This window comes from Canis lupus, chromosome 9 (genome assembly GCF_003254725.2).
Source record: "Canis lupus dingo isolate Sandy chromosome 9, ASM325472v2, whole genome shotgun sequence".
Taxonomy (NCBI): Eukaryota; Metazoa; Chordata; class Mammalia; order Carnivora; family Canidae; genus Canis; species Canis lupus.
Window position 1 is genome coordinate 15,442,016 of NC_064251.1, and position 22,321 is coordinate 15,464,336.

At 38.2% G+C, this 22,321-nt stretch overlaps 1 protein-coding gene and 1 pseudogene across 3 annotated transcripts in view; one reads left to right on the top strand and one right to left on the bottom strand.

Annotated features, from left to right (window-relative positions):
- The window catches only part of TANC2 (tetratricopeptide repeat, ankyrin repeat and coiled-coil containing 2), a 369,309-nt gene that overhangs the window by 322,431 nt on the left and 24,557 nt on the right, over nt 1-22,321 (bottom strand). The window contains exon 2 of one of the 3 annotated variants that reach the window (XM_049114606.1): nt 4,230-4,337. The exons of the other annotated variants lie outside the window; for them this stretch is intronic. The gene's annotated coding sequence lies outside the window, so the exon portion shown is untranslated. The remainder of the gene's footprint in view (nt 1-4,229; nt 4,338-22,321) is intronic. 3 annotated transcript variants of the gene reach the window in all.
- Nucleotides 12,738-12,952, top strand: LOC118355674 (NADH dehydrogenase [ubiquinone] 1 alpha subcomplex subunit 1-like; annotated as a pseudogene).

Genomic DNA, 22,321 nt, shown 5'->3' on the forward strand with positions numbered 1-22,321 from the left:
AATAATAATAATAAAAATAAATTTAAAAAAAATTTAAGAATCCACCAAAACATTAGTAGAGCTAATAAAAGAATTCAACAAACTTGCAACAAAAATCATTTGTATTCTATACACTAGCAATGAACAATACAAAAATGAAATCAAGAAAATAATTCCATTTGCAATCACATCAAAAACATTATTTAAAAAATTGGGAATTTATAAAACAAAAAAGCATAAGACTTGTACATTGAAAAAAAAACTTTAAAAAAGACTTAAACAGAAGACACCCCATGTTCATGGATTAGAAAGCCTAATATTGTTAAGACAGCAATAATCCTCAAATTGATCTACAGATTCAATGCAATAACCTAACAAATTCAAGGTACCTTCTTTGCAGAAATTGATAAGTCAATCCTAGAATTCATATGGAAATACAAGGAACCCAAAAGAGCCAAAACACTCTTTAAAAAGAACAAAGTCAGTAAAGCGCACCCCCCTCCCCCAAAGGTATCCAAATTCTAATCTCTAGGATTTATTACCTTATACAGCAAAAGGGACTCTCTGTAGATGTGATTAAGTTAAGGAATTTAGGGATCCCTGGGTGGCGCAGCGGTTTGGCGCCTGCCTTTGGCCCAGGGCGCGATCCCGGAGACCCGGGATCGAATCCCACATCAGGTTCCCGGTGCATGGAGCCTGCTTCTCCCTCTGCCTGTGTCTCTGCCTCTCTCTCTGTCTCTGTGTGTGACTATCATAAATAAATTAAAAAAAAATAATAAAAAAAAAAGTTAAGGAATTTAATAAAGGGAGATTATCCTAGATTTTATCTAGATGAGCCCAATATAATCAATCACAAGAGTCCTTAAAACAGGAAAAGACTGCAGGAGAATCTCAGAAGGTGTAATGACAGAAGACAGGTCAAAGTGGTGTGGCCATAAGCCAAAAAATGTAGGTGGCTACCAGGCACTTGAAAAGACCAGGAAGAGATTCTCTGGTAGTACCTCCAGAAGGAGCACAACTATGCTAAAACCTTGGTTTTAGCCCGTATCTGAACCATTTCAACCTTCTGATCTCCAGAACTGTAAGAAATAAGCCACTAAATTTATGTTATTTGTTACAAGAGCAATAGGAAACAAATACAATCATAATGGCAACCAACATGTATAACATAGTTACTGTTACAACAACCTCTCAAACACCTATGAAAGCATGCAGGGTCACTACACTATTAATGTGGCTGTCCAAATGCTGTGTTATTTAAAAACTGTTTACTGTACTACTCTACAGGTCTATCTTTTTATATGCAAGAGCAAAGTTTTCAGTTCTCAGTAAACACACTGGATTTTTTTGGAGGGGAGGTGTCACCAGTTTAAAATGATTTTATACTTCTTATAGCGAGTTATTCCACATCATTTATAACTCAGATTAACAGTCAAACTGAAAGACAATGAACTAGTAATACACAATTGTGACAAAAATAAACCTCACAAACTGATTAAAAATTTACACCATATCTGGGGCACTGGGTAGCTCAGTCTGACTTCAGCTCAAGTCATGATCTCAGGGCCCTGGGATCAAGCCCCAGGATAAGCTCCCTGGTCAGCAGGGAGTCTGCTTGTCCCTCTGCCCCTTCCCCTGCTCCTCCCCGCCTCTAATAAATAAATAAAATCTTAAAAAAAAAAATTTACACTGTACTTAAAGAGTTCACAGACACCAGAGTCTCATACCACATAACAAGAGCACTGGTGTATGACATGGACATGTAAGGTGTACAGAAACCTAAATCTTAGCCTCAAATCCTGCTATCAACTTATAAAATGTTAAAGTTTTCTAGTTAGACTACCAAAGAAAAAGAGGAGCACATGAATGAAAATGTGGCATGCAATAACACAAGAAAATACAAGAAAATATACGTAGAACTCCCCCCGCCCTCCAGATTTTGGGAAGTGGTTTCAACAAATATGGAGATATAAATGAAGGCTTTTGAGTCCTAGGAATCAGTCTCCTCTGGTCTTTAGTTCTCAATCTCCAAATGAGAATACTGGATCTACCATTTCAATCACTCTTCTACCAAAATCCTAAAACTCCCTAGCACCTTTGTTCTCTGGTTCCACACACCAGACAAAAATCAAAATTCAAGTTGATTCGTTCTACCAAGGCCACTAACCACTACTGCAGAAAGTTGCATAATTAGCCAGACTGGACTGATACACTAGAAATCCATGGTTGCAAATTTCACGGACCCTTTTCACTTGTTCAGTAATCTACTATTTTTCTCTAGTCAATTCCTTCTGAACATTGGTTGACTCTCCATTTCTATCACACTCAGCCAATGTTTGGCTCCTATAACAATAAGAAAATTACATGTCTTCAAAATTATCAGAAAGAACTTCAACTACCTACCAATAAACATACAAATTTAAGCCCATCAACACATAGCTTCTCCTCCTATTAAAATAAGTGTATTACTTAGATGAAGAGGATTAAAAGTACACTTGTCTTGATAAGCACTGAATAATGTATAGAATTTCTGACTCACTATACCATACACCTGAAACTAATACAACACTGTATGTTAACTATACTGGAATTAAAATTTTTAAAAAAGAAAAGCATATAAATTCATTCCAGAAGGAAATGTGTTATCAATCTAAATAGGATAAAAATAAATGTATCACTCTCACTAACACTAAAAACAGACAGACAGATAAATGAATTACTGTCAAATTCTCTACCTTTGCCCTGCATCCCACTCCCTTCCATTCTTCCTAGGATCTTTTATATTTGACTTCTAGATTTTGAACTTCTTCCTTTAATGGCTCCTTCCATCAGCATTTCCCTACACTCAAGATCCTCCCATCTTAAAAAAATAAAAACATCCTTTCTCAATGCCCTCCCTCTCTAGTTCATTCATTGCCATGACTCTGTCATCTATTATCTCAATAACCAAATCTCACGCTCCTCTGATTTTAGTTAGTACTTTCTAGCCCAGTTCATTAGCATCATCATTAATTTGTTCAATCATCCTTTATTCTTTCTCACTCATCTAATTTTTCTAACCAGTCAGCATACATCTTCACTCATATCCCAGACTAGATTACCTCTGGCAATCATAACTCCCAAAACTTAAACACCTTGTTCTTGATCTTTTATAACACTAATAACTTAGTGTTTGACTTCCACACTAAACATATGTATGTCCCATGAAGCAACAGACCATGCTTGTCATGTTCACTGCCACCTCTGTACTTACACACTGACTGGTATATACTAGAGGCTCAATAAATAATGAATAAATGAATGGCAAAATCAAGGCTAAGCCATACCCTACATCTGATGATATACATATTTAAATATCATAAATCAATATGAGGTGTATTTTCTAAAACACTGCAGAATAAAGGGGGCGTGTATCCATTCATTTACTTAGCAAACATTCATTTTCATGCTACCAAGCTCCAGCACTGTCCTAGGTGCTAATGATACAACAATGAACAAAACAGTAGTCTGTTTCCTCATGGAGTTTATGTTCTAGCTAACCAAAGGAAAGGGATGTTCTTTAAAAGAATTCAAATCCAAGATAGTACAGTAAGATATAGTTTTCGTAAAACAGGGACTGAAAACAATCATTAAAAAAAAGAATGAGGGACACCTAGGTAGCTCAGCTAGTTAAACATCTGCCTTCAGATCAAGTCATGATCCCAGGGTCCTGGGATTGAGCCCCAAGTCAGGCTCCCTACTTAACGAAGAACGTGCTTTTTTCCTCTCCCTCTGCCCCTCTCTCCCACTTGTGCTCTCTTGCTCTCTTTCTCTCAGATAAATAAAATCTTTGGGGAAAAAAAAGAATGAAATTAAAAGACAAAAAGGGAGATAACTGACATAAGGAAGGTTTACCTAAAAGGGAACACAAACACATATGTACACAACACACAGTTGATATATATGAGGAAGAGCTAATACTATGAGAAATCAATCAATTTAGCAGTGCAGGGGCACAGTTTGATATACTTGATACTTATATACTTAACATACCAGAATTCAGAAGCCAGCCACTGGTAAACACTAAACTGCTTTCTGTTTCTATGGATTCACCTATTCCAGATACTTCATACAGATTTCCACTTATTTTTAAATATAATTTATCTTTTTCTTGGAAAAATCATCTTATAATTTTTTCAATTTGTTAACCAAAACTTACATGCAATATTCTCTTATTCTTAATCTCTGTTATATCTCTTTTTCACTCCTACCTTCAACTAAGAATTCTCATTTTCTGCTATTTATCAGGCAATCTTCTAGGTATTGGAAATATAAAGCTTGAGAAAAAAAATAGCCAGACAAGATTTCTGCTCTCCAACCTAGAAGTGAAAAGAGACAGTAAGTAAACAAATGAATACATGATCTAATTCCAAGTAGTGAAAAATGCTATGAAGACAAATAAAGAATGGCAATGTTTAGAGAGTAAAATAGGGTACTATTTTACACAAATAAGATTAGGGAAAGTTTGTCTGAGAGGATGACATTTGCAGAGATCTGAATGAAATGAGGATGTAATCCTTCAGAATGTATATGAAGATCTAGGCCAGAGAAAAAGCAATTACAAAAATATTGAGGCAGGAACGAGCTTGCAATGTTCAAGGAACAACAATGAAGGCCAGTGTGGCTGGAGAAGAGTAAGAAGGAATGGTAGATGAGGTCACAGAGGTAGCCAGGGTTCAGATTATAAAGTATACTGTAGATTTTGGTAAAGACTGAATTTTATTCTCAATATGATGGGAAATCACTAGAGAATTTTCATGAAAAGCTACTCCATAATGAAAAGATTACAGGCGGGATCCCTGGGTGGCGCAGCGGTTTGGCGCCTGCCTTTGGCCCAGGGCGCGATCCTGGAGACCCGGGATCGAATCCCACGTCGGGCTCCCGGTGCATGGAGCCTGCTTCTCCCTCTGCCTGTGTCTCTGCCTCTCTCTCTCTCTCTCTGTGACTATCATAAATAAATAAATAAATAAATAAATAAAATTTAAAAAAAAAAAAAGAAAAGATTACAGGCAAGATCAATCAGGAAGCTTCTGGAGTAGCTCAAGTTAAGAGATTATGAGGATTACCATCATGACATCTAACTCTTGGTTTCGGCTCAGGTCATGATTTCAGGGTCATGGGACTGAGCCCTGCGTCAGGCTCCACACTCTGTGGGGAGTCTGCTTAGGAGTCTCTCTCTAACTCTCTACCCCCCACTCCTGCTCTCTCTAAAATAAATAAATAAATCTTTTTTTAAAAAGGGAGTGTTCAATAAATATGTGCAGAATGAACAGTAATAACTAGACTACAGAAAGAATAAGTTGCAATGACATCTCTCCCTAGTCCATTCCTTCCCAGGACAATGAGCAAAACACACACACACACACACACACACACTTCATCACACCAGGACCCTGACCCATACAGAACCAGCATATAGAGATTATCAATATAATAATAATTCACCAGAGTTTTGCTCTAAGAGACAATATTAGTAAGATAAAGATTTACCTTGTCAATATATCATTCTGAGACTGAACTAGCTATTTGCAGGATTTTAACCACCTCTACGCCTATCTTGACAAAAACACTCTTTTTAGTGAAAAAGAAAGACATGATTTCAGAGAAACACATTACTGTGCTAACAGCCATAATAAACACAGTGAAAAATTACTCTAGGCCTTATCTTCAGGAAGGTGGTTACTCAGAGGCCTCCTTGGTAAGGGTAACCTAGTTTCTGTTAACCTTCTGTCTAATACAATGTGTTCTAATAAATTAAGTCCACCACAAGAACTCCTCCCATTTGTTGGTAAAAGAGATCAGGAAGTAATCTCTGAACTCCAAACTAAAACTACTCTGACTCCACACCGCCTAAGATTCAACCCCATAGCATTGCTTCCAATATCTCCTATCCTCCCTAAGGCTGATGGGACAAGTGAAGATTGCAATAAGAAAAGCTATATCAAACTCATTATGATGAACAAGCCACAACCACTTTTCAGTTGGTCTATCTGCTGTACCTGGCTCACATACACATACCCACAAGATCTGAATGGGGTGGTGTTGGTGAGGTATACTATGGAATACCTGGAATTTCTAAAAGATTTCTGGAGTTAAGAAAGTAGAAGTTACTACACTTCAGCAGCATGCAGACCCTCCAAGTCTGACCATACCAATGAATTGTACCAATTGCGACACTCTGATTTTATAAAAAGAAATATATACACTTAGTCTTTGACCATTATTCTAGACACACGGCTCCTAAAACCCTAGTAATTTGCTAAAAGAGTGGAAATGTTCCTTTGTTACGTTAGTAAGATGACTTTTGGAAAGCCTCTAGGTAACCTCAGGATAGGGGCTGTTTGCCAAGAGAACCAAACCTGTGATTATAAGGTTGAAACTTTTAGTCTCACCCACAGACTTCTGGGGAAGAAGGGAAAGGCTAGAGGTTGAATCAATCACCAATACCCAAAGATTTAATCAACTGTGCCTACATAATGAAGTCTCCATAAAAACCCAGAAGGATGGGGTTCAGAGAGCTTCCACATGGAGATTAAGGGAGAGTGGTGCACCTAAAGAACAGGGAAGATCCATGCCCCTTCCCACATACCTTGCCCTATGCATCTCTTCTATCTGGCTGCTCCTGAGTTAGAATCTTTTATAATAAACTAGTAATCTCGTAAGTAAAAAGTTTCTCTGAATTCTGTGAGCCACTCTCGCACATTAACTGAACACAAGGAAGGGGTCTTGGGAACCTCCGATCTATAGCCAATAGGGTCACAAGCATAGGTGACAACCTAGACTTGCAATTGGCATCTGAAGTGGGCTCTAGGAGGGATAGGGCAAACTTGTAGTACTGAGCCGTTAACCTGTGAGATCTGACCCTATCTATAGGTAGGGTCAGAATTAAGATAACTGCTTTTTTGCAACGGGTTTGCCGCCAGAACACAGGTGTCATGAAAACCACTGCTAAACCTAAACCAAAATGGGAAAGGAAAAGACTCACATCAACATTGTCGTCATTGGACACGTAGATTCGGGCAAGTCTACCACTACTGGCCATCTGATCTACAAATGTGGTGGGATCGACAAAAGAACTATCGAAAAATTTGAGAAGGAGACTGCTGAGATGGGAAAAGGCTCCTTCAAGTATGCCTGGGTCTTGGATAAACTGAAAGCTGAACGTGAACGTGGTATCACCATTGATATCTCCCTGTTGAAATCCAAGACCAGCAAGTATTATGTGACCATCATTGATGCCCCAGGACACAGAGACTTTATCAAAAACATGATTACAGGCACATCTCAGGCTGACTGTGCTGTCCTGATTGTTGCTGCTGGTGTTGGTGAATTTGAAGCAGGTATCTCCAATGGGCAGACCCGTGAGCATGCCCTTCTGGCTTACACACTGGGTGTAAAACAACTAATTGTTGGTGTTAACAAAATGGATTCCACTGAACCACCCTACAGCCAGAAGAGATATGAGGAAATCGTTAAGGAAGTCAGCACCTACATTAAGAAAATTGGCTACAACCCCGACACAGTAGCATTTGTGCCAATTTCTGGTTGGAATGGTGACCAACATGCTGGAGCCAAGTGCTAACATGCCTTGGTTCAAGGGATGGAAAGTCACCCGTAAAGATGGGAATGCCAGCGGAACCACACTGCTTGAAGCCCTGGATTGCATTCTGCCACCAACTCATCCAAATGATAAGCCCTTGCGTCTGCCTCTCCAAGACGTCTACAAAATTGGTGGTATTGGTACTGTCCCGGTGAGTCGAGTGGAGGCTGGTGTTCTTAAGCCTGGCATGGTGGTCACCTTTGCTCCAGTCAATGTTACAACTGAAGTAGTCTGTTGAAATGCACCATTTGAGTGAGGCTCTTTCTGGGGACAATGTGGGCTTCAATGTCAAGAAGGTACCTGTCAAAGATGTTCGTCGTGGCAATGTGGCTGGTGACAGCAAAAATGACCCAGCAATGGAAGCAGCTGGCTTCACAGCTCAGGTGATTATCTTGAACCATGCAGGCCAAATCAGTGCTGGATATGCACCTGTGCTGGATTGTCACACAGCTCTCATTGCTTGCAAGTTTGCTGAGCTGAAGGAAAAGATAGATCGTCGTTCTGGAGAAAAGGGAACCCTCTTGCACTGTTGGTGGGAATGTGAAATGGTGCAGTCACTCTGGAAAACTGTGTGGAGGTTCCTCAAAGAGTTAAAAATAGATCTGCCCTACGACCCAGCAATTGCACTGCTGGGGATTTACCCCAAAGATAAGATGCAATGAAACGCCGGGACACCTGCACCCCGATGTTTCTAGCAGCAATGTCCACAATAGCCAAACTGTGGAAGGAGACTCGGTGTCCATCAAAAGATGAATGGATAAAGAAGATGTGGTTTATGTATACAATGGAATATTACTCAGCCATTAGAAATGACAAATACCCACCATTTGCTTCGACGTGGACGGAACTGGAGGGTATTATGCTGAGTGAAATAATTGGAGAAGGACAAACATTATATGGTCTCATTCATTTGGGGAATATAAATAATAGTGTAAGGGAATAGAGGGGAAGGGAGAAGAAATGGGTAGGAAATATCAGAAAGGGAGACAGAACATGGAAGACTCCTAACTCTGGGAAACGAACTAGGGGTGGTGGAAGGGGAGGAGGGCGGGGGGTAGGGGTGACTGGGTGGCGGGCATTGAGGGGGGCACTTGGGATGAGCACTGGGTGTTATTCTGTACGTTGGCAAATTGAACACCAATAAAAAATAAATTATTATTACAAAAAAAAGAATTAAGATAACTGCTCAGGGGTGCTGAAAAAAAACATATCAGATTGACCAACTGATGTGTCAGATAATAACATCAATGTTGTTGGTTACTAAATGGGGTGCAATATCTAACCAAGCTCTATAATATGCACTGTATTCTAATTATATACAATCAGAAGCTCTGAGGGCCCAGGGGACCACCACCTACATATCTTAGCCAGCACCTTCCAAAGGGTGATGATAAACAGTTTTGATCTCAGCAATTTACCAAAACAAAAATGGGATGAAAGAAACAGCTGTAAGTCAGAAGTAATGTATTCCCACTCCCATTAGTGGAAATATAGTTTTTGTAAAAAAGAGAACAACAGAGTTAGAAAAATCTCAGGAATTCTAGAGGACATTTTCAAAAGACTGCTCTGTCACAAGTCAATTATTTAAGGGACCATATTAAGTTTGTTTTAAAAATTGGCATGACATCCAAGTCTGAGTCTATACAAATATCCCAACATCCAGTTGAGACATAACTTTCTGGAAGGACTTACAAATAATAGGAGAAGCAATTCTTTAAGGCACTCTCTCAGCAGTTAAGACTCTATAACAAGGAAATAAACTCAATCCTCACTGGCTTAACCAAAATAGAGAATCCGCCATTTATTTTAGAGAATAAGAAAAAGCAAGGTTGACCTCTGTTGCAACCAAGGCTTGAAGATGACAAGGATGCAACTCTTGACTCTGTTTCACCTATACTGGATCTATTCTCAGTCTCCACATTTGTGGTCCCCAACAACTTCAAACTCACTCATTAGCACATCCAGGCCAGCAGAAGAGTAAGGTCTTGGTTCTGAGATTTTTCTCTGATTTGAAGGTGTGTACTACTGAAACAAAGCAATGTGATACACTGGTTGGCTAAGGCCTATGTCATGTCCTCCACCTCTAGCCCATCCCACTCAGGCCAGGTGAATAGAATATTGAGAAACACATCTCACACTAAAATTAAAGCTACCAAACCAAAGGGAAAACAGAATGTAAGTTAAGGAGACAAGCAACAATGTGTCCCCCACAGTGCTATACTGCCTACAGGAGATAGTTAAAATCATCACTTGGGGGCACCTGGGTGGCTCAGTTGGTTAAGTGTCTGCCTTCAGCCCAGGTCATGATCTCAGGATCCTGGGATCGAGCCCCGTGTCCAACTCCCTGCTTAGCAGGGAGTCTGCTTGTTCCTCTCCCTCTGCCCCTTTCCTCACTTATGCTTTCTCTCTCTCTCTCTCTTTCTCTCTCTCTTTCATAAATAAAATCTTTAAAAATAAAAAACCCATCACTTGGATGAGTATCATTTCTACCATAGCTCAGTTTAAGAAACTATGAGGCAGAGCAATAATTTCTCAACAAAGGAACAAAGAGAACATTTTGCTCAAAGGCCTAATAAGTGCACCATCTTTCGAGAAATGATATTTGAGACTAAGCAGATAAAACAGACTACATGTATCTCACTAACCCCCTTGCCAAGCTGACTAGAGACAATCTGCTGGGCCTCAGCATCTTTTATCAGCAAGAAAACAGCAGGGGCAACTATGTATACTTATAAGGCAGGTACTCAATCTATGGCCTAGTTTTGGAGAGAGATGGGGAAGGCCTGTAAGCAGCAATTTTTAACAATGGTGGAAAAATCAATGCCCCTGTAACGACTTTTTTTACAACCCCCATAAGCCTCTGCATAATAACCCTTTATACACCCACCTCAGATGACCAAGGGGGCAATACTGTATCAAGGTGATTCAGGAAAAAATAAATATATGCCATTCTCTATTCAGAAACCATGCAAGAGAAAGACTAATATACCATTAGGAAGTTTAAGTTTTATCACTGAGGTAAATAATTAACCCAAAACATAAGGAGTATGTATAGAAATACCTTCATAAACACAGATTGATAAAAACCTCATACATGTCCTTACTAGCATTAAATTGAATACCACAGGGCAACAAGAATGACCCTTAAACTACAATCACAGAAAAAAAAAACTACAATCACAGTATTAACTATTAGCAGTGCATAATAAACTGCATCCACCTCTAAACCACTGAGACAATATCTAGGAGTGGAGGTCATCTGAGTTCTGTATATGTATCTGGAGCAGACTTTATTTACATATCCTTAAAACTTGAGCCACTGTTCCCAAATGAGAATGGAATATTGGTATAAAGTGGGAAGATCTGTACATCCTATAGCTGTAAAGAGGAGAAAGTAAACAGTGGATACTTCTCATAGGGGAGACTAAATGTAATAATGTTTTCTGTTCCAGTAATGTCAGAAATTATCACTAATGGGCCAAAGGCAGGCGCTAAACTGCTGCGCCACCCAGGGATCCCATGGGATATTGTATAAGGGACTATAGTGCTCCAGGAAAATGGGTTTTGGAAACAGCTGTATACTATCTCAGAAGTAGTATCTAATAATTCAGAGAGATACTTGCCAGCATAAAATAGTACAACCAAACTAGGGCCAGAACTGGCAGGGAGAAGAAGGGAGAGGTGAGGCATCCCTGCCTGCCAACTGACACTAATAAACAAAGATTAGCCAGTAGTGCTGGAAGGGGGAGCAAGAGCTTCATTCAATGACCACATTAACAACACATATCACCTACCCACAAATGAGGTAGGACACAGTAACCATAAGGAGGGGGAGGGAATACTTAATGCCTCAGGGAGGAGTCCTTAGTTAATTCTTAAAGAAAAGGAAGACACCTCTTATTACCATACATTGTAGCAATGAGTTCCCTTTCACTGATGCTAATGCATAAGACTCAAGACCATAGATTGTGCCTGTGATAGATCAAGAATAGGAGAATGGTAACAGTACAACAGAAGGACAGGGAAAAGGTAGGGAAGATGGAGAGTGGAAAGGGCTGGGGAGAAATTGCAGTTCAGTAATAAGTGGCAACACTTTTCTTTGTATCAGAGAATCCAACCAAAATTCTAATCTATGAATTGAGGATGCCCAGCAAGTATGCATTCTATGTGGCCTGACAATGACACATAGTGTCAGTGGAGTATACACTCTACTAAAGGAAGAGGGATAAGTATTCCCTTACAAGGAGTCACAGGATTCAACTGAGAGAGTAACAACTGAGAGAGTCTTCTCACCTATGCTTATCTATCCATCTCTACTGACACAAGTCATTTAATGGTTATTGGTATATTCAGGTTTTCTGTTTCTTGAGTAGTCAATTTGTGAAAAGCATTTTTTAAGCCATCTACTTCATTTAAGTATTAAAGTAGGCTTAAGGGAACATGAGCAGGAACGTATAGTGTTTACTACAGAATGGAAAGGCCTTTTCTCTCTTAACCACTCTTTCATATTTTCCATTTCTTTATCTGCACTGCACTCTGGCAACTTCTTCAAATTTATCCGCAAATCACTAATTTTCCCTTCAGCCATTTCTACTTTGTAATTCAGTGAAAAATTCAGTGAACAAAGAGTGAACCCTAATGCAAACTACAGGTTTTGGGTAATAATGATGGGTCGATGTAGGTTCATCGATTTTAACAAATCCATACAACTGTGGTGTGGGATGCTGACAGTAGAGAGGGTTGCACAGGTTTGAGGACAGGGGAGACATGAGAACTTTTGTGATTTCTCTTCAATTTTGCTGCATCCAAAACCGCTCCAAAAAATACCTAATTGTTTTTTAAAAACTGAAAGAAGGAAGAGAATGAGGGAAGGATGGAAAAAGGGAGGATCAATTAATAGGGAAATGATCAAATTTTTGGCATATGAAATACATGAACCATGGAATATCATGATGTACAGTTTAAATAGTATATAGTGCATCTGTTGTAAGATGAAAAATTCTCCAAGTTTTATACTTAAGTGAAAATAAGCAAGTTGGGAGCCTACTGGGAAGTAGCTAAGGCCAGGTCACCTTTATCAGCCAAAAAGGAAGGGTTTGGCCCAGGCAACCGCAGTACGATGTGGTTCAAGATTCTGCCTGGGATTGGTGTCATGGCCAGGTGGCTTGGCCATCCCTGGCACAGCCATGGCACACATCCACAGGTTCAGGAACGGGGGCAAGGAAAAAAAGAGTTGCCTATTGACCATATCCGTGGAGTTTGATGCAAAGAGACAGGCGCATCTCTGGAGTTAATCATTACTATATGTCAAAGGGTTTGGAGAATATCCATTAAGGAAGTGTTTTCCTGATTGATTTAAAATAACTCAGTTATGTTCATCTACCCTTCTAGAAGGTGATGCAGTGCATTAATGTAGTGCATAATAAAAAAATTTAAAATAAGAAAGAGAATAAGCAAGTCACAGAGCAATATGTAAAGTATGGCCTTATTATAATTTTTAGAACTATGTGTTTATGGACCTATATGTGTGTGTGTGTGTGTGTGTATTTAGAACTGTGAGAAAAAACACATAAACTTTATAAACATTCCCACAGAAAATAAGTACAGTATGAAAAGGGAGATAAAGGTGAAATTTTTATAAATATACATCTTAATTTAAAAAATAATAAATGAGGGACACCTGGGTGGCTCAGTGGTTGAGCATCTGCCTTCAGGTAAGGGCAGGATCCCAGGGTCCAGGGATCAAGCCCCGTATTAGGCTCTCTGCAGGGAGCCCGCTTCTCCCTCTGCCTCTGTCTCTGTGTCTCTCATGAATAAACAAATAAAATCTTAAAAAAAAATAAAAGTAATAAATGAAATTCAGTGTGGCATGTACTACATTCACCATCTTTGTCTAGTTCCAAAACATTTTCATCACTCCAAAAGTATTTATTCATTATTAATGTCAGCATAAAATTTCTGTGAATCCCCGCAAAAGCAGTTAAGATCTCAGAGGGTGAAGGATGAGAGAGCACTCTAGAAAATCTTTGCCTTTCAAGTTGACTAGCTTCTCAAAGAGTTATCCCATCAACCTACAATGTCTCAATGCATAACCAGTGACACATACACCCAAAAAAGGAAAACAAAACAAAAAAATCCAAAATCACAAAAACAAAGTTTAAAAATTTAGATCTTTTTTAATATACGCATTTTCTAATAAAACATTTTAAAGTTACACGATACAACTGTTTTGTCACCAGTTCAGTAAAAGGTTCAGTAAAAGGTCAAATCAAAAGAGTATTTACAGAACTACCACTACCACTTCCTGCATCATTTGCTTTCCCTTGGTTTCTCCAAACCATATAATGAACCAGTCCAGCAGGACCATGAAGTTAAAATTAACCTGCTATTTTAGAAGACTAAGTCCAGGCATTAAGCATTCTTATAAATAACATCAAGAAACAACCAAAACACATCTACACAGTAAAAACTTTATTTTAGTAACATATGTTAACCTAAAATTCTTTACAAATTATATTCTTGGGCTTAGGAATGCTTCTCTACTTCTAAAACATGTGAAATACAGATGGCAAGGCTGCCTCAAATCTTTTTCTAGTATTAACCTATAAATAAATTTTAAAATAAAACGTCTTCTAATCTTCTAGTTATTCAATGTTCATTATGAACCAACTAAGTATAAGGCCTTTAGAAGGTACTAAAGAAAAAAAATTTTAAGTTAATAATAATTCGGGATCCCTGGGTGGCGCAGCGGTTTGGCGCCTGCCTTTGGCCCAGGGCGTGATCCCGGAGACCCGGGATCGAGTCCCACATCGGGCTCCCGGTGCATGGAGCCTGCTTCTCCCTCTGCTTGTGTCTCTGCCTCCCTCTCTCTCTCTCTGTAACTATCATAAATAAATAAAAAATAAAAAAAGCAGGCATCCTTAAAAAAAAAAAAAAAAAAAAGTTCCTGCTTAAAGGACCATCCAGTCTCTTAATGAGAGTTAAGAAAAACTGAGGCGAAATACAATTCAAAATAGAAGGTGCTAGGTACTACAGGAGAAATACAGTGTGATGGGAATTTGTAAGAGGGTTTAAGTAAATAGTTCCTAAGTGTCTACTAAGGGGCCCAGCGTCATTCTGAGTACTAATGATAGCAACAGTGAACTGCCTTCAAGAAATTTTACAGCCTGGGATGCCTGGGTTGCTCAACGGTTTCAGTGTCTGCCTTGGCTCAGGGCGTGATCCCAGAGTCCCAGGATCGAGTTCTGCACTGGGCTCCCTGCATGGAGCCTGCTTCTCCCTCTGCCTGTGTCTCTGCCTCTCTCTGTGTCTCTCATGAATAAATAAACAAAATCTGAAAAGAGGAAAGGAAGGAAAGGAAAGAAGGAAAGGAAAGGAAAGGAAAGGAAAGGAAAGGAAAGGAAAGGAAAGGAAAGGAAAGGAAAGGAAAGGAAAGGAAAGGAAAGGAAAGGAAAGGAAAGGAAAGGAAAGGAAAAAGAAATTAATTTTACAGCCTCGGGGCACCTGGGTGGCTCAGTGGTTGAGTGTCTATCTTTGGCTCAGGTCGTGATCCCAGGGTCCTGGGACTGAGTCACGCATCAGGCTCCCTGCCATGAGCCTGCTTCTCCCTCTGCCTTGCTCTCTGTGTCCCTCATGAATAAACAAAATCAAGAAAAAAGAAAAGAAAGAAAAGAAAAGAAAAGAAAAGAAAAGAAAAGAAAAGAAAAGAAAAGAAAAGAAAAGAAAAGAGGAAAGAAAAGAGGAAAGAAAAGAGGAAAGAAAAGAGGAAAGGGAAAGGAAAGGGAAAGGGAAAGGGAATTTTATAGTCCAGGGGCTCCTGGCTGGCCTAGTGGAGCATGTGGCTCCTGATACTGGGGTTGGGCACAGTTTTCTGCATTTACCTAGTATTTCTCACAGAGGAAACTGTGCATAAGCATGTGAACTTCCCATTATGCTAAAATCATTCCCTGATATATCAATCATATTAAAATAAATTCACATTCTCAAAATAAAGTGATATAGCAGAACTGAATATATTAGTACTTATGTCCACCAAAATACTCAAATTTCAATTCTTAGAGTGTTGAGGATGGGAAATAATTTGCTGTTTTCTCATGAACATTCTTAGAAAGCAATGACTGGATATTCTTAGACATTGCAATAAAGATTGCAAACCAAACAAAGATGGTCAATAAACTCATATTTTATAAGCAGTTAGCAGTATAACTACATTGCCATTAAGGAGACCAAAGTAAGTTACCCACAAGAACACTTTAACTTTTGTTGACCAAAAGAGTTAATATCAGGGATAACTATAATGATTAGCTATAGTAAGAAATCAACTACTCTTATCAGAATATCTGTCCTCTAAAAGCAATTTTATATGATTTCATCATGAAATATGGACAAAGGTAAATCCATTAATCCTCCAAATATGAACCATCTCCAAATTTTCTTTTTTTAAAGATTTTATTTATTTATTTGACAGAGAGAAAGAGAGAATAAGCAGGAGGGAGGGGCAGAGAGAAAAGCAGACTCCCAGTTGAGCAGGGAGCCCAACAAGGGACTTGATCCCAGGACACTGGGGATCATGACCTGAGCAGAAGGCAGACATTTAACCAACTGAACCACCCAGGCACCTCATCTTCTAATTTTTGAAAATGCTACTTACAACCTTTACTTAGCTTCTATGCTACTCCCAGCTATCTACTTTGGACATTTAAAGATAATGCCAGGACCAGCCTCCAATTTCTGAAGTTGACAGACATAGGAAGCAAAAGATATCTGAAGACAAGCCAGGCTTGATAAGAAGATGGCTCAGGGCAAATTATTTAACTACCCCAGAATTTTTACCAAATCAGAAGCAACATCAGAAATCAAGTTTCCCAAATCTATCTTTAATTATCATTGTCATACTTGATTCTCTCTTTGTACCAAACAAAACAGTTGATTGTGTTAGTGTAATGGCAAGAAATGGGGTTCTGGGGGATATTCTCCATTGCCACTTACTAGTTTCCTGATTGTGAGCATACTAAATATAAATAGCCTTTAAAAGGCTCAGTTTCCTCATCCATAAATTGAAGCTAATAATATTAAAGTGACTTTCCATTCATATGTTTTAAAAACGAAGGGAATTAAAGCAAATAAAGGACTTTAGCACAGTCTGGGACCTGCTAAGCAATTGATAAACATGAAAGTATTAACATGAACATCTGTATTCACTGGGGATACAAAATATCATCACTTTTCTATATTCCTTAGTTGCTCATTTATAACATGTCTCTTACACTGGCTGCCTACTTGTTTTTTAAAATGTCACCTTACAGGATGCCTGGGAGGCTAAGTGGTTCTGGCATCTGCCTTGGCTCAGGGTGTGATCCCAGAATCCCAGAATCCCAGGATCGAGTCCTCCACTGGGCTCCCTGCATGGAGCCTGCTTCTCCCTCGGACTGTGTCTCTGCCTCTCTCTGTGTCTCTCATGAATAAATAAATAAAATCTTTTTAAAAATTAAAAATTAAAAAAAAAAGTCACCTTCCTAGAAGTAGACTTTTGTTTGCACAAGTAAAATAACTTCTCCTAGCTTCCCTGAAATAAAGTTCAAGGGAAAGTTTACATATAAACCATGGCTCCTTTTCTCCATCTTGCTTCTTTCTGTTCTAAGTTCCAGGGCATGCTGAAGAACTAGAGCTGGTGCTGATTTGGTCTTCTGACAAACTTCACAGCTGTGCCTGAGTACTGGATTTGTAGTAAATCTGGGATATCTAAATCACACTCAGTGAGAATCGCTTTTATTATTTTTGCCCTAGTTATGTAGCCCTGATTGTATACCACTGAAAATTTTTTTTCCTTATCTACTTTCCTCTAAATTCCTGATTTGCTTATTTTGGTCTATAACCCAAAGCAATTATATACCTTAATACATGATCTCACTTATACATCAACTGCATTTAAACTTCAAAAATCATTCTTACACATAAACACCATTACTATTCTCAACATGAAAAGAGAAAATCTCATTATAGTATGAGCAAAGCTTAAGTGCTGAAGAAAATCTACAAAAAAGTAATTAAAACAAGAAAGCAGGTCCAGTCTAAGACCTCCTAAAATTGAAGTAACCTGATTTCCTATAGATCTGTCTCTTATCTTGTATGAAAAGTATTACTCTCACCAAACAAAAATACTACAGGTGAATTAAAAAGACTATGTTTAGTGGAGACTTACTATACTCACTATCACAACTATGGAAGATATCTATCTAACATATTTTTTAAATTATGTGACATGTGACTTCTCTTATTAATACATTTTAGTCTCCTGCCTCCAGCCCCCTAAGAAAAGCCCACCTTCTCTCCACTGAATTGCATATTTACTCCTTACTGTATCTTCATATCATCATAGTAGTAGTTAATAGTTTTTGAGGTGCTTACTATATGCCAAAAACTCTGCTAATAAGCACTTTAGGTGCATTCATTTGTTTAACCCAGAAACACCATGACATAAGTCTTTTACAGATGAGAAACCTGAGGCTTCAAGGGGTCAAAAAACTTGTCATAAATCACATACTTGGCAAATAAAATCAGAATGTGAACTCAGACATGTCAAGACTCCGAAACTTGTGCTTGTAATCACTTATATACTAGGAGATAATATTTTTCCCTAAATTCAACTTTGTATCTTTAGCAAGTCACTCATTGTCTGCTTTGTAACATTCAATAAATATATTCTGAAAGAGTAGTAAGTTTAGTTTAATTATTCAGATATTCAAAGTCGCCACTGGGAGAAATGAAATTCCCACTCTTTCTTAATGCAAACCACCAGTTTTCCCAACCAAACTATGATCACTGGGATCCACAGAATTTAAAACCTGGCAGTGGGGGAAAAAGGCTTCCCCCACTTTCAGGGGGAAGAAGAGAAGAGAGCTTAGGTTTTTTTCCCAATGTAAATAGTAATTTCTACTTGTTTTGATATCTCTATCTATACATATTATAAGCTCTTTGGCACGTTTATAAGTAAACATATTATAAGCTCTTTGGCACGTTTATAAGTAAACAACACAAATACACTTTAATGAGTAGTTATAAATAAAATGACAAAGAAGAAAAATGTGGTTCAAACAAGTATATAAAGTACCAGAATTTGCCAATTAAAAATTAAAACTATGTAAAGCAAAATGGGGACCATTTTGCCAATGTGAGAATAAGTTTATTCTTAATAAAGGCATTTATCAAAATATCAAATTGGTGACACTTTACGATTTGCTACATTAGATTTTCTAGTCAGACATGCTAAGGAATATTAGTATTTAGGCAGGTGGTGATTATAAATTACAGAATACTAACGAACTCAGAAACCCGAAATGATCTACTTTATGACAATTCCCAAATTATTGCATTATTATTATTGTATCTAGTTTAATTTGAAAAGATAGCTACAGTCCTTTTAAGATGCTGTGATAATCCTCTATCTGAGGAGACCTCAATAAAGTTACAGCATTCACAGTTTATCTTGATTCTGATACAATAATTTCATTATTTCTATATATCCAAAAGATCAAGCAGCAGGAACCCTCTTATATGCACTATATATTTTTAAAAACCAATAAGCGGTTCTAAAAGAGCATCCCATTCTAAAAAAAATAATAATAATCTTAAATATGATTTAGACAAAATCTTTACCTAAATCAGACTGCTAAATAGACAATATAAAGAGATCATGCAATATAATGGAAAGAGTATGATCTTTGGACAGAGATTACTTACATTCATATCCTGGCTTTATCAATTACTTTATCTGTACAAATTATTTAGCTTCTGTGACCCCCCCACCCCCAGTTCTCCTCTACAATGAAAAGAACACCATTTAACTTGCAAGGCTGTTCTAAAGAATAAAGATGTATGATCTGATACCACCTACCAACTGCTAAAGTTACCTACCCCAAATTCTCAGTCTCTTCCCTGTTATCAGAATACTGATTTTGGAGTAACAATGTAATGTGCCTCAAGTATCAGCTTCCCAGTCTCCCACACATCCTATGGTGGCCATGTGACTCATTTGTAACCAATGAGATGAAAGCATAAGGCTTATGAGCAAGGATTAAAGGAAATCCACTGTTTTCCTAATAAAAAAAACTAAAATGGGGAGAAAACAGCCATCTTGCCACTTCAAAGATAAAAAAGAAACAAAGAAGGAGCCTGATGGCATTGTGTAACTGCCACGAACCCTGGACTGCATATATCCAGATTTCTGTTACTAAAGAAAAAGTCCAATGTAATTAAGCCACCGCACTTGAGTTTCTGTTACATGCAGCTGAACACAATCCTAACAGAGTATATAAAAGCGCCCAGGAAAAGAATCCAACACCCAGAAGACCAGTAAAGGTAATTATTTCATAAAACTTCTCATTTAACAGAATGCATTAAATTATTCATCAGTAAAATAGTGTTAAATTATTCATCAGTAAAGTAATGAAACAGTGGGATGTCAACTAACACACATGCACGTGCACACACAGCCCAGTTATTAAAAACCAGGTTAGTATAATGCATTCACTAAGATAAAAATTCTAATAGCAGAGAATCAAAGAATGAATAGGTTTTTTTCTGAGTATACTTTGAAGATTTTATTTACTTATTTGAGAGAGAGAGTGAGCAAGGAAGTCAGTAAGACAGCACAAGCTAAGGGAAGAAGCAGAGAGGAAGAAGCAGATTCCCCACTGAGCAGGGAGCTTGATGTGGGGCTCGATCCCAGGACCCTGGGATCATGACCTGAGCTGACCAACTGAGCCACCCAGGTACCCCAAATATAAATTTGGATGCCTCGGTGGCTCAACGGTTGAGCATCTACCTTTGGCCCAGGACATGATCCCAGAGTTCCAGGATCAAGTCCTGCATCAGGCTCCCTGCATGGAGCCTGCTTCTCCCTCTGCCTATGTCTCTGCCTCTCTCTGTGTGTCTCTCATGAATAAATAAATAAAATCTTTAAAATATATATATATTTATACAAATAAATAAGTAAAGCATGGTATGTCAGAAAATGATAAACCCTAGAAGGGGAAAAAAGGTAGAAAAGGTGGACAGGAATATTGGGGGTTGAAAGAAGGGAAGATTGGAGCATTGCAACTGTAAACTGGACAAGCAAAATCTGAAGACAATGAAATTAACTGTGCAGATACCCAGGGAAATAAAACACCAGGCAGAAGAAACAGTAAAAGCAAAAGTCATAAGCCAGAACCATGCTTAGTTTACTCAAGGAGCAGCAAGAAGGCCTGCATAACTAAAGTCCAGGGCTTCAGGAGCAGGAGGGAGGAGTTAGAAGCAGTAGGTAAGATCAGAGAACTTACGCCAAAATGTGTAGTAGGGCCTTATTGGCTCTTGTAAGAACTTTAGCTTTTATTCTGAATAAGACGAACATTCACAGGACAGATATTAATAAGAGTAAAGACATGATCTGACATATTTTCAAAAGATCAGTCTGGCTGCTCTTTTGAAGAGAAATTACAGAAGCAAACTAGTTAGTAAGGTGGCTACAGTAATTCAGGTAAGTGATACCAGCAGCTCAGACCTGGGTGGAAGTGGTAGGTAGCAGTCAGATTCTAAGTATGTTTTGAAGGTAGCCAATAGTTCTCCAGATAGACTGGATATGGTAAGCAAATAAGAAATCAAGGGTGACTCCAACATTCTGAACATACAGAAGGAAGGAGCTTCTACAAGATGGAAAAGACTACAGGGAGAATAGTTGGGAGGGAAGAGGGGAATAGTGAGAAGTTTAATTTGGGGCAAATGTGCTTGAAATGTCTATTTGACATACAAGTAAAAACATCAAGTAAGCAGCTAGATATAGGAGTTCGGAATTTGGGAAAGAAATCTGGGTTACATACATATACTTAGGAGTTACCAGCATATAGACAGTAAATACAGACATAAGATTGAGATTATCAAAGGAATGAGTACAAACTGAGATCATATGAAATCTTCATCTTAGGTAGGACTATTGTATTGAGCAACATAGAGATCACTGAAGTCCTTGATAAGAAGTTTCCCTGGAATAACAAGGGCAAAATTCTGTTTAAAGGGGGCTGGAAACAGGATGTTTTCCAACAATATAAAAATACATACACAAAAGATTATTATTACAATTTTTACTGCAACATACTGGAAACTCTGTAAATGTCCATACATTGAAGGTCCATATACACTATGAAGTACTATACAGAACTGTAAAAACAAAAGAAATAAACAGCTCTATAAAATATAAAATGATTTTTGAGGTATATTGTTAAGCAAAAATAGCAAAATGCAAGAGTATTATATTATGCTACCTTTCTTGTAAGAAAGAAGAAATAAAAAATATGAATGTATATGCTAATTTTTTAGAAGAATACAGGAAGGATAAGCCAAAAACATTTGGCAGCCAGAAAGAACATAAAACAGTGAGAAATCTGCATTCAGAAGCTGGGGGCTAAGCTGTAAAGCACAGAGATCTCTGAAAACCTGTCAGTATTCAGATACTAAGCCCTCCTACCAAAAAAAAATGTCCTGACATCATCCTCAATATATTTGAAGCCAATGGTGAAATAAAATTAACTAAACAATAACAAAGTCCAGTCATAGGTCAAAGATAAATCAGATTGACTGAGAGTCCTGCTCTAGTTATGGGACAGAAATAGCAGCATGCCCCTCTCTGGAGGTGAATATTTATCTAGGTCTCTACTTTTATACAAAATG